Source organism: Hemibagrus wyckioides, linkage group LG23, assembly GCF_019097595.1.
Source record: "Hemibagrus wyckioides isolate EC202008001 linkage group LG23, SWU_Hwy_1.0, whole genome shotgun sequence".
NCBI classification, from domain to species: Eukaryota; Metazoa; Chordata; class Actinopteri; order Siluriformes; family Bagridae; genus Hemibagrus; species Hemibagrus wyckioides.
In genome coordinates this window covers 5190946-5203777 of record NC_080732.1, presented here as the reverse complement: position 1 = coordinate 5203777, position 12832 = coordinate 5190946, and the positions used below count along the sequence as shown (strand labels likewise).

General features: G+C 36.7%; 1 protein-coding gene across 1 annotated transcript in view; it reads right to left on the bottom strand.

Annotated features, from left to right (window-relative positions):
* Window positions 1–12832, bottom strand: part of LOC131343920 (contactin-associated protein-like 2) — a 144180-nt gene that overhangs the window by 124457 nt on the left and 6891 nt on the right. The gene's annotated exons all lie outside the window — the stretch shown is intronic.

Here is a 12832-nt window from a genome sequence, read left to right as displayed (position 1 = left end):
TAAAGAACCCAATTCTCCATTTCCCCATAGAACAGAAATGAGTTACCAAATGCGTTTTTATTGCTCTAGTCCCAGTCTAAATTTCTACTTCTACATTAAATGCTGAAAGACAAATTGCCAAACATCCTCCCCATTCCACAAACACACACACTTCTACACGTCCAATGTTCTAGCACTGCACCATTATCACCTCCACACCTTGTTCACCGTGTGTTTGTATGTGTGTGTGTGTGCCTCAAAATGGCCACTCAAGATCCATTTCAGCGCTCATAAAAACGGTTTGGATGCCATTAATAAGGAGCGAGACGGAGGGGAAATACAATGCAGGCAACTTTGCATTGCAACAGCTCATGGGTCATAAATTTCAGTACCAAGGGGTCGGATATGACTCCTGCGTCAGCCCCTGCTGAGGAAAACACTGAAGTATGAGGATTAATCACAGATATATTGCAGAAACGCCTCCGGCAGACCAAACAGTGCCTCTCAGCTCGCCATGGCTTAAAGTGCTGCTGAAACCCAGACATGGGCTTTTAGACTTTTAAACAATTCATCTAACTTTAACTGCTATTTGCGTGTCATTAAAGCGGATTTCTTTCTGATTAATTAGACGTCTTTAACTCGGAGGTTAAATCGGTCAAGTTGCTTCTACATCTTTGAGCTTATTTTCAAATGACTTTGTTCAATAAAAATGATTGCATTTTTTTCATAAACTTTCATTTGATTTTGCTACCAAACATTAAGTAGAATGCAAATCAGGTTTTTATTAAAATCTTAGCATACCAGATGTGCACAAGGCAATAAACTATATATATATATATATATATATATATATATATATATATATATATATATATATATATATATATATATATATATTTTTCTGCTCCAGTTGAAGCCTACTGCACTCTCCAGTTTCACAATATATAAACAACCTCACACAATTTAGCAGCAATACACGGATATCTCTCATCTGCACGGTCCAGACGGTTCTAATCGAGTGTGTGTTTGGCCTGCAGGACAGACGAAATTAAACCAAAGACCTTTAAAATCAATTAGTCAGTGTTCAGGGCCATTCCTTCACTCCTACTACAGACATGCCTGCCAGTCCAAAAGCACACACTCGCTGTCACTCACTGCTTCTCCCAACAGGGTTCAAAATTGAATAGCCAGGGGCCCTTTGACTTATTGATTAGCCTTTTCATCTGGCTCCATTATTATTCCCAGACACACAGGCAATCTGACGCCATGCCAGCGGTGTGTTTCAGGCGAGAAAGGCTAATGCTAACAAGGTAAAAAGGAACGTTGGCTAATCCACTCACATCGCAAATCCATAAATGTGATTCGTTCTGAACATTCCGTTGTAGAAACAGGAAATAAAGGTTGTGTGAGATTTCAATTATGTTAGAGTGTAAATATGCACCTCCTGTATTCACCTTCATACTGAAATGGAGGAAATAATCATTAATTCAGGTTTTTTTAAATTAATTTATAGCACACAAGTACATTTTATATCAATCACTTCACTATTAATTAAATAAAGAAAATAATCAATATTGTAAGAATGCTGTTTGAGCATGGTTGTGATTTTAAGGTCCGAATCACAACAACTCTGTCGAAATTAAACAATTAAACATTTCTATTAATAAGAAATTAATATCAATTGACTGACGTATATAAACATATTGTTTCAGACACAAAATGGCAAAATATTTTTTCTCTGTCAACTTTCCAAAGAGTTGAGTGTCACCATGACAACACACATACTCACTACAGCCCGTAGAAAGTGTAGAAATGGGTTCCGTGTAACAAGAAATGTCTCTCTCTCTATCTTTCTTTCACTCTTTCACTTTTTCTGCAGTTTGGATATGCCCATATTCAGTCTTTTGTACATCGACTGATCTTTTAATGTTTTTAACTTTTAATGATTTTTGGCTCACCATTTGGATTTTTGTGTGCTTGCATTTCTCACTATAACCTCTCTCTACATTTGCATCCATTTCAGCTTACATTGACAGAACCATGGGTTAAAATTTCTAAAAAAATTGAGCACTACTTGGTCATAGGCCCCAAGAATTTTACAAGAGTACTTAAAAAGTCTGGGATCATGCCTCCATGGTTGGAATTTTGAAGGTTTTTTTCTTTTCTTTCTAAAGCATCCAGTTTTTGTGATTTTAAGTATTTTTCATTCATTCATTCATTCATTCATTCATTCAATAGAAATCATGCATTTCATCATGAAAACGAAAGCCTGTTTTAAGACACAGCTGCTGCTGGACAATTTTACATGGGTACAGAAAAAAAACAAATTCTGGTCTCATGCCCCAGTAAAAAGGATTGAGTGATGCTCCTGGACAGCACTGAACACAGACAAGCAAAATGACACAAGCAGTGAAGTTAGCGGTACTAGCTGTAAAGTTGTGAAGCCTCAGTGCTGTTATACTGAATATCAGCACTCCTGGGATTCCACTTCTCCAATCAAATTAGTGGACAGGAAAGAAACGGTTGTATAATTAACAACCCTGCACACATCACTTTAATTCAATTCTTGTGGATGTGGGTGGCTTTGTGAGGCACAGTGTTTTCTGCGGAGTCGATTTGATCCATTTGAATAAACTGAATCGGCTATCGACTCAGCTATTAACACGATTTAAAAGAAAGGTTCATTCTTATCTATTTAAACATCTTCATTACGTCTAAGATGTGGTTGCAGGTTATGATGTTTCTGTGCTCTAAATGATTCATTTGAATGAACTGAATCAGCAAAGTGACATCTTCATTTAGAGTCATTGTTTGTAGTTTACTGTTTAGTCTGTTGTGTCTACTTGTAGTATTTATTGGTTTTGCGATGTCTGTCACTGTGTTGCTTTGTCTGATATTGTTTCATGTTCTGTCTGGAATGAGAGAAATGAGGATAAATCCTCCATGGACTTGAAGCTGAATTATTTCTTCGATTCCTGGATGACCTGTATGCTTCGGCATTTTTTTGCTTGGTATTTATACATAAGACCTCTCCTGAAGTTGAGCAACGAATAGATTTCAGAACCTCTTTACAATCTGTTCAAAAAATAAAAAAAATAATATTTGCATACATGTGGGAGAAAATATGGAATTAAGGACCATTATCACCCTGTATAGTGTACCTGATTTAGGACAGATCCTAGATAAGCACTAAAGCATCTCTTCCACACAGAGAGAGTGGGAGAAGTGCACTCTGAGAGTGCAATGAGAGGCAGAGTAGTTTTATTAGGATCATATAACACGCTCTGGCAGATTGATGCCTGCAGCGTTCACGCCATCATCACGCAGAGGTGAAGTCAGGAAGCTCTGACATCTGGGATTTGCTTAAAAAAAAAAAGACAGATAACAATAAAAAAAAAGATTTATAACATCACAGAGAGTTCTGCAAAATACCACTTTGCATCTTGAAATTAAATGAAAAGGTGATTTACTGGAAAGAATATCTTATTTTTTTGTAAATACGAGCAAGGCCATATTTCATTCTTAAGAAATATAAACCTGTAGATTGGAGCCTGCCTTCTCTCTGAACTGATTTAAGTTGATGGTACAGAAAATTTAAATATCACCCAATTTATCTTCCATTTATTCATTCATTTTACAACAACAAAGTCAAACACACCGCTGGAGAACACATCAGGGTTCTGCTTGTTTTCTGAGACGACAACAAGGAAGAGGGGAATCATTTAAAAGGTAATAAACAGTCAGTGGTTAAACCTGGACCTTCAGATATCACACATTTATTTCAACCTCTTCATAACACAACAGTTCCCAGTCGAAGCATCTGTCAGTCACAGATATTCCTTTATAAAAGTGTAAATTGATTTTTGTGACAAATAAAAAGTGCATGAATATTAGGTTTGAAAGGTGTTACATACTCAGTTCCTTGGTTAGAGTAGTTACGTTTGACCCTCTGCATATTTCACTAAGATTAAATCTGCCATAAAAGCAAACAGGGCTTTAGTCAAGACCGATATTGTCCATGACCAAGATTAGAAGAGATCGAGGCCAAGTCAAGAGCAAGTGCAAATGAAAGTGAGTCAAGATCATGGCTGAAAACCAGGTCTTTGCTTCAGCTATAAGGCTGAAAGGCCAAAAATAAATCAAACTGAGATTTGTGTCTTGCTGAGACCTTGTGACATCTCCTTTCGTTTCTTCTTCCTTTTTTCATTTTTGTGCATTTTTTTTCTTTTTGGTTGTTTTTTTGATTCAGTTGGCTTTCTTTCTTTCTTTCTTTCTTTCTTTCTTGCTTGCTTGCTTGCTTGCTTGCTCGCTTGGGTTTTTTACCCCTTGGGAAAGTATGGTGGGTTAGTGATTAGCATGATTGCCTTGCACCTTTTGGGTTGGGGAATTCTAGGTTCTAGTTGATTCAGGGGTTTCTTCCAGGAACTATAGTTTCCTCCCCTGTCCAAAAATATGTTTTCTGGTCTTTAATTGAATTAGTGTGTGGAGTTGTGCCCTGTAATGGGCTGGCACACATCCAGGGTACCCCCTGCCTTGTACCCGCGACCCTGGACCATGGACTGGGACATACCATGTCCTGCTAACTGTCAGCTTACAACCAAGAATAACAACAACAAAAAAGTATGAGTCAGCTCCCAAATTTTATTTTTAAGATTAAATTTACGATCCATTTTGAAGAAAGCATCACCATGCGCCTCTTAACGGCTCTTTTTACAGTCAGTGTAGCGCAGCTCGGAGATAAACACCTGCTTTTCAGCATCTGAGATTTCACCCCACTGAGTCATCTAAGCTCTGCTTTATCAAACAACCTCGTCAGCAGGGAACCACACCTGAGTGCTGCTGCTGCCTGTCAGCTCCAGGAGAGACGGAGAGAGCCATGCTGGTGGGATGTGTGATCTGCTTTGTCATCACATGATGAATGGGGTAGCGTGAAGACGGAGAGCGCTGTACTGTAACTCACAGCACTGCAGGGATTTTTTTATGAAAATGATGAGAGGTAACTACAAGAAGTAACAGAGCCCAAGCTGGCCCAGCAGTTTCTGGAAGAAATGTACAAACAAATTTTCATCTGATTCAAGAAACCTTTGTGTAATTTAATTTCATTCATAGCTTAACAAGTTTATAAATAAGAAGAAAACACCATTAAAAAAACGTAAAAGAATGTCATTGAAATGGTGAATTTTTCTGTTAGGGATGTTTATTTAGCATTTTTGGAAGGGGACTCCACTATCAGTGATTTTTATCAGTCAAAGCTGTTTTCCACCACATGCAAGTCTTCATAGCCGAGAACTTTTTAAAAAAAAATCTTTCATTTCCAAAAAATAAATAAATAAATTCATTTAAAAATCCATTAAAAACATATGAGGGAAGATAGTTAAAGAATGAATGTTTACAGCTAATAAAATACTATTAATAATAATAAACATAATAAGAGAAACTGGCTTTAGCCGATGTGAATTAAGTTGAGGTCTGCGATGGACTGGTGACCTGTCCAGGGTGTACCCCTGCCTTCGCCCTATGTGCGCTGGGATAGGCTCCAGCAGACCCCCGTGACCCTAATTAGGAATAAGCGGGTATAGACAATGAATTAATTAAGTTGAGGTATCTATCTATCTATCTATCTATCTATCTATCTATCTATCTATCTATCTATATATACATATATAAAAAAGCAGCACATGTTTTTTTAATAAACATTATTGCTTGTAGAACAATACAGCACTTCACAGCAAGCTTTCATTACACTGGTGATATCATCAGTAACTGCTTTCCACATCATATTTTATTCCTTACTTAAGTCTTTTACTCAGCATCTGTTGACTTTCTAACACAAAGCTTTCAAACATAATTAAAACGATGCTAATAAGAGAAGCCTAATTAGCATTACCCAATTGTGTCAGTTGTACCTAGCCACGCACCTACATCCCCAGACAATCCATAGACAGCAAAATACAGCAGAAGTGTGTTTAACAGCAAGAATCCTTTTATCTACATGTACACTATAGCCTGTGTAGAGAAAACAACAGCAAACCTGGCAAGACTTCTGGGTTTTATAGCACTCACTTAAGTGCAGCACTCTACACCTGACAATTAACCTCACTGGCACAAATGCACCACAGACAGTAAACAAATCTGACCTGAAATTGCTATAAGATGACCAATTCTGCCCTTACATCAATAGCTTGAGTCAAACAAAGTTTCCACACAACTATTATTTTTTTCCTAACAATAACAGCAAAAAAAATCCAGCTCTAACAGAATGATTAAATGTCTTTCAAGACCTGAAGCCAGTTAATCTGAAGCTACTTCATTACTGAGATCACCTATAATGTACTGTATAGCCATTAACATGTTGTTCTCTGTAGTTGATCTTCATAGAAACACTCATGTGCTATTTATTTAATTAATAAATTAATTAATTTTCTTCTTTATTTTTCAGCACATGTTTCATGGTCGAACTAAAATTTTACAAAAACATTCCTAAGAGTCACAAAGTACTGACACTGGAGACTCCTTCCATAAATGTTTACTAATATCCTTACAGAACAGAGCACAGTGCTTACATTTATAACAACAATTTCAAGTTTTTCCTGGGATTGACTTACCATAGAAACGATTAATAGGAGCGTGTTAATATAAACCTGCTGCTATTGAAAATTAAGCGATACTCTTTGACCAATCATAAACGAGGATTCATCGTATATTATGTATGATTTTCAATTCAATAAAACAAACAGGGTGAAATCACCTAAAACGGCAATATCTTGTGTCTCTCAGTGAGCATTCTTGCACATCGTCTGAGACGGTGGATTTTACTTCGGATTAATTACACTAGCTTGTGGCAAAGCAATTCCAGCGTTTTTTTTTTTTTTTTAACCAGCGCGGAGGTGAGAGGACACGGTTTTTCAGCTATGCAGTCAGTCAAATCTGAGCTCTGTTGAATTGAAATTTCGGTGAAATGTTTCGATAACGATTCAAAGAATTCCGTCAAAGAACTGAAACATATTTACAGGAATAGTTTTAGAACGAATAATCATCCTTTTTTTAAGAGCACATTCTTTCACATTACCTCAGATCACACATTGATTTTAGTTACTGGTTGCAAATTAGTGCCTCTTTATTATCAAGTAGTGAAATGCAATTTGTTGTATTCACTGCTGTTATAAGCTTTTAACTGCGCCAATGAAACAATGAAATTTGATTTAAACGTCTGTAATTAAAAGTTTAAAGTCTGAAATGAAACTATTACAACAAATTTACATCAACGGAAGGCAGAAAATATGATTTGAGCAAAACATCTCCACCCAAACTCAGTCAAACTGTGTAATAAATACAGAGTTATTCCATAAAACTGCAACACAAAATAAAGAATTTTGGGTAGTCATCTGTTCCTGCTGTCTTTAGAAACTAAATATATAATGACACAGACATAATGAGTTTCAAAAAAATAAATGAGATTGGTAGGAAAAGCATTTTTATATTCCCAGTGTGATCTTCCTGTGATTAAAGATGAGTCAAAGACAAGCCATTGGAAGCGTTTACATTTTTCATCCTGTCATCGCTGTCAAAAAGTTTCCAGAGGAAAAAAAACCCCAGACAGCAGTTACTGCCTGTGAAATATAACTTCATTACAAAGCCCAGTATGCTTTGCATTAGTAAACAGTTAGACAATCCTCTCTGGAAGGAAATTCAAGCGCTGCTGGCTTGCAGAGAAAAGGGTCTGACTTTGTTCAGAGACTTTTTATGAACCAACACAGCAAGAGAGAGTTCGAAAGGTCAGAAAGCTTTAATGTTTGATGATAAACGGGCAGAAATGTATGTAGAAATCCTCCGTCCCTGTGTTTCAGTGTCCAAATTCAGTCAAATATCTTTTTATTGTTGACATGGCAAAGATCAAGCCAGGAAACACGGTGAAAAAAAAACATTTTAAAAGATAGCTTGGAAGAACAATACAATCACCTGACACACTGAAGCATAAGAAATCAAGGTATACTTAAAGAAATAATCAAGGACTAACACGGAACACGTAGGCACAATCAGATAACAACGCAAGACAAAACATCAGCACAAGGCAGAAACCGTGACAGACAAAATATATTTTCTTATTTATGATTTGTACAGGTATGCCACTGCGAGTAATATTATTAATAGCGGTTTCTTTACACTTGCTAGCATGCACTTTGGCGTTTACAATAAACTAACCATAGTCTACCATTCAATTTTATTACAACACAGAATACACACACACACAGGCAAAAGAGTTAATCTAGTGATAGTTAGTTAAACTGTCACAACCAGCAACACTTGTTACACTGCTGAGACATTGATAAGAATTTAATATGTCCCAAACCTAAACCTTTCCCTTTCTGATTTCACAAAAATAAATATTAAAATCAATAATAAGTGCCATGCATAGATAAACTGCTAATTAAACCTCATACTGAGTGACATGTTCATATCAGAGATTTCAGATTAGATATCGAGTTGGTGCATGGCAGCTCAAAGAGGACGATCCTGACTTGTTTCTCAGAAGAGTTGAACACAGTGGAAAAACCCTGCTGCAGACATCTAATCAGCTTTGAGGAGGTTCTGTGCCATGCTGCATACTTTACGATCCACAATCAACACTTACACCGATTTATTATTTTTTTTGCACTGACTTTTAGCTTAAACACGCACAGAAGCTAGAAATGTATAGCCTGATTACGGCTGTTAACTGGATTGTGTTGATTCTTAACTGTGTGAATAAAATCAAACAATAGTCTAAGGTTTGTTTTTTCTACCCAGGATGAAAGAGAGAGAGACAGACAGACAGACAGACAGACATGTGGCTCGGACCCTGAGCGACACACTGGAGAAAGAAAATTAGATGAACAAGAGAACAGAAGGTGAAGAGAGAGTTGAAGGACAGCAAAATGATGAGGAAGGCTGCCAAATATCAGACCTGGGTCCAGAAAACAAGGGGAACATGTGTCAATCAGTGGTCCATGTGTGTATGAATGATCAGAAAGAGCCTTATTACTTCCTTCTTTCCAAAGCCAATCAAGAGAGTGCTGTGAGGAAGGAGGTACACTGTGCTGCTAACAATGGTGCTGCAATGTTTGGGGAGAAAGAATTGGCACTCTAGGATTGCTTTCATATCCAATCCCATGTTTATATGGTGCTCTCTCACAATCCCTTATCTAAAAAAATAATACAAGACAAAATAAAGTGTAAACTCGGCAAATTATTAGTAAATGATTAGGGTATGAGGTGTGAAATGCTCTGTACAGCAGACATATAACATATCTATTTCTCCAAATAAATGACAATGTTATATAGGTCACAGCATGCAACGTCACAGATCCTATTTCGAAGCGGCCACCAAATATGTTGCTCTCAACAACTACCAGCACCCCTGCATTCTCAATCACTTGAGACTTTTAATTGAGCTCCCCTTTAGTGTATTTGGTTCTTAACTTTTTAAGACCCTTTGTTTCAGTGCCTCTTGGCGAGGTATAGCTCAGTTAGTTGTCTTATGATTCGCAACATTGCTAAATTTTCTTGCTTTTGGCTCTCATTTGTTCTTAGATATAATTGTTTTGCCCTAACTGAACTTTGACCTGTGCTTTTGGGTTACAATTTGGACTCTAACTGTGTTTGTGTGTTCCATTACTTTTGCATGTTCCATTATTTTTGAATGTTCCTATTTTTGTGACTGTTTGTCTTATATTTTCCATTACTTGTTTTTGTGTGTCCTGTTTTGTGTAATAATCTCACCCTGAACTTTCATCCTACCTCTGTAGTCTGTTTCAGGAATGTGGTAGCTTAGTGTTTAAGGTATTGTACTACTGATTGAATCCCAGGTCCAACAAGCTGCCTCTGCTGAGCTCCTGAGCAAGGCCCTTAACCCTACTGAATTGTATAAATGAGATAAATGTAAGTCGCTCTGGATAAGGGTGTCTGCCAAATGCCAGAAATGTAAATGTAAGGTTTTGTGACCATTTAACTCAAACACTATGTCATAGTGAACCACAATGAACCCTAAGACAATAGCCACAGCTTATTGTAATGCAGTGGTGCAAAAATAACATTTAAATAGGCTGGGATGCTGAGAAAAACTGTTGTAAAAAAACTGCAATAGTCAGCATTGCAGAATTGAGATTTAGAGTTAAAAGCTTCTAGTGCATTATCCCTAATCCCTATCCACTAGCTTTCTAGTGGGTTAACCCCAACCCATTTACGCACAGGATATTAGGACAACCTTGTTGTAAAATGCCCTAGAAGATAAGTGATCATAAATAAGAATTTGGTAAAATGTGCAATAGTAATGATTGTTTTTTGAGGAATGTAAAGAGAGACATAAGCAAAGTGCAAAAATGTACGTAGATATCCATTAAAGATGTCTACGGAGGGGTGTAATTTCCACTTGGGATGGACCCCAAGTCTACACTTGTTGATGTTAGCCTAACGTTGACTGAGCTAACGTTAACATACACTGTTGTTGCTACTGTAGGTAACTTCAGACTGTTAGTTAAATATTTAATGTAGATTAGAACATTCTGCGTACCATGAAAACGAGTTCACTTTAAACCGCACATTTTCTGTCAGCAATGTATGACAAGCAGACTCTGGATGCTAGTTTAATGTTAGACTCAATATGATCATAACTCAGTCGTTTTCATATCAGATGAGGTAGATAGTTAGGACACATGGAGAGATTGTGTACCAAATAAGTAGTATTGTGTTATCAATGTTCCCATCCTTTTGGATTACAGAAGTAAGGATTACAGATCATTATTTCCTACCCTGCTATAATACAGTGTTGGAGGCATAAAAATGATCTACTTTAGGTATTTGTTCTGCACAGAAAATTAGCACCAGGAATGTAAATATTTTAATTTGTTCGTTAACTAAGGGTGGTTGTTTATGCATAAAAGAGGATTATTAATGATCAACATTTTCATATAATTACATATTAATTTTGCTGTTGTCTATTTGCAAAGTGATATTATTACAATATAGTGATTCAACGCACACAGTTCATAAAAGCTTTTTGCTTTTTCTGGTGGATGTGTCTCTGACAGACGTCCTGTGATTTATTTTACATTTTCAGCTACAGCGGTTAGTTTTTAAAATAAAAGTTTGTTTAACAGAGGAAATCAAGTCTCACATTATTTAAATTTTATTCACACCCAAAACATTAATGGTGAACATTTTTGACTTTATAAAATAATTCTTTCAAGTCTTGCTGATCGGCCCCGATTAAACAATAAAGAAAGTAAGACATCTTTTTTTTATATACATAGTTTAGTAGCCTATCCTTTTCGGGAGAATTTATTATTATAATCAACTTAATTATTTCCTGGATTTTGTATCACCATAGTCCCTAAATGTATGTAAATGCGGGAAACATCAAAAGTTACACCTTTGTGTCTACGTATGATTTTTTTTTTAGGTTTCATTAAATGCCCTTTCTAAAAATCTACCCTGGTTGTGTACAAAATATATTGTCCATATTTGGTCATATCTGACACAACTGCACTCCCTAAGGAGCCTCTCATCCACCCAATGCTCTATCTAAAAATACTCAGAAGTGGACAACGGCCAGGGACACAAAAGCAGGTCAATGATTTCTCTTTAAAAGTGTGCTTTACTCCAAGGAGGGGACAAGCGGGAAAGCGCTGTATACTTTGCAAATTAGCCAGCAGGCTAATGGACAGCTAGCCGTCCAGTCCAGCCACCTCAGTAAGTGAAGCAAATCAATTAGTGGCTCTTAGACAAGTATATCCATGGATAGAAGAAGCGTTGTGTTGAAACGCTCTACTATGCAAACCATTTGTCATTTGCACTCACAACCACACCAATTTGTAAATAATCTAGTGAAATCTAAGTAAGTATTATTACTATGATCCGAGAGCTGGCTTAAGGTTAATATTTTGAATTCAAACATGACTTCTGTGGGAAAGTCTTGCTTATTCCTTGCCCTTGTATTGCTCTGACATGTAGCATGAGGACAATGCTCTGATATTAGCGGTTTATCTGATATCACTGCACAGAATGCCCTGCAGAAACACTTGGCATTTTAACAGAGAACAAGTTTTTCCTCAGGCTATAGATACTGAGAGTTGTTCTGAGATAAAAATCGTTTCCTTCTCAGCTCAAGAAACAAACGCTGGCTGACATTCAGCATGGAGGAGTTAAACATGGGGACTGACATTCAAAGAGCAGAACAATGCATAGAAAAGTCTGGGGCTCGTCTCTGCGGAGGAGCAACACTTCAGATGATATAATGTGATGTGAAAAAGGAAGGACGCTGTGTTGAAGCCACTTAAATGACAAGGAATCGATCTTTACTTAAACAGTCTGTGCTTTTATTTTATTACAAGCGGTGGCTGACACTAAGTCTTTATTTATATCTCCAATGATATTAAATTCATTGAAATATTAATTATATTTTTTGAGTGCCAATTATTTAAAAAAACAATATTTCAGATATAAAGCGATCCATTGATTGAGTCGCCTTTATAGAGTTATTATCAGTCCCTCCAGGATTTGATGGAGTTTTTTTTGTGTGTGTGTGATTGTCGCAGCCAGGAAGAGTTTATTTCATTGTGTCTTTTTTCAAAATTGCAAGCACAGGATTCTACTTTGAAACACCCACCAGTGAAGACACATGATTCCCAGTAATTACTTTCTATGCAAGCTGTAATCATATTCGAGGCATGTCAGTCAAGGCAGTTTTTGCAGAATGCTCTTTGTGATGACGTCACATGATGTGTCTTGGTCCAAATCTGCGGAAAATGTGCGCTTATTTTTATAGAATAGAATTGAATAGAATAGAATATGGTATATATATATATATATATATATA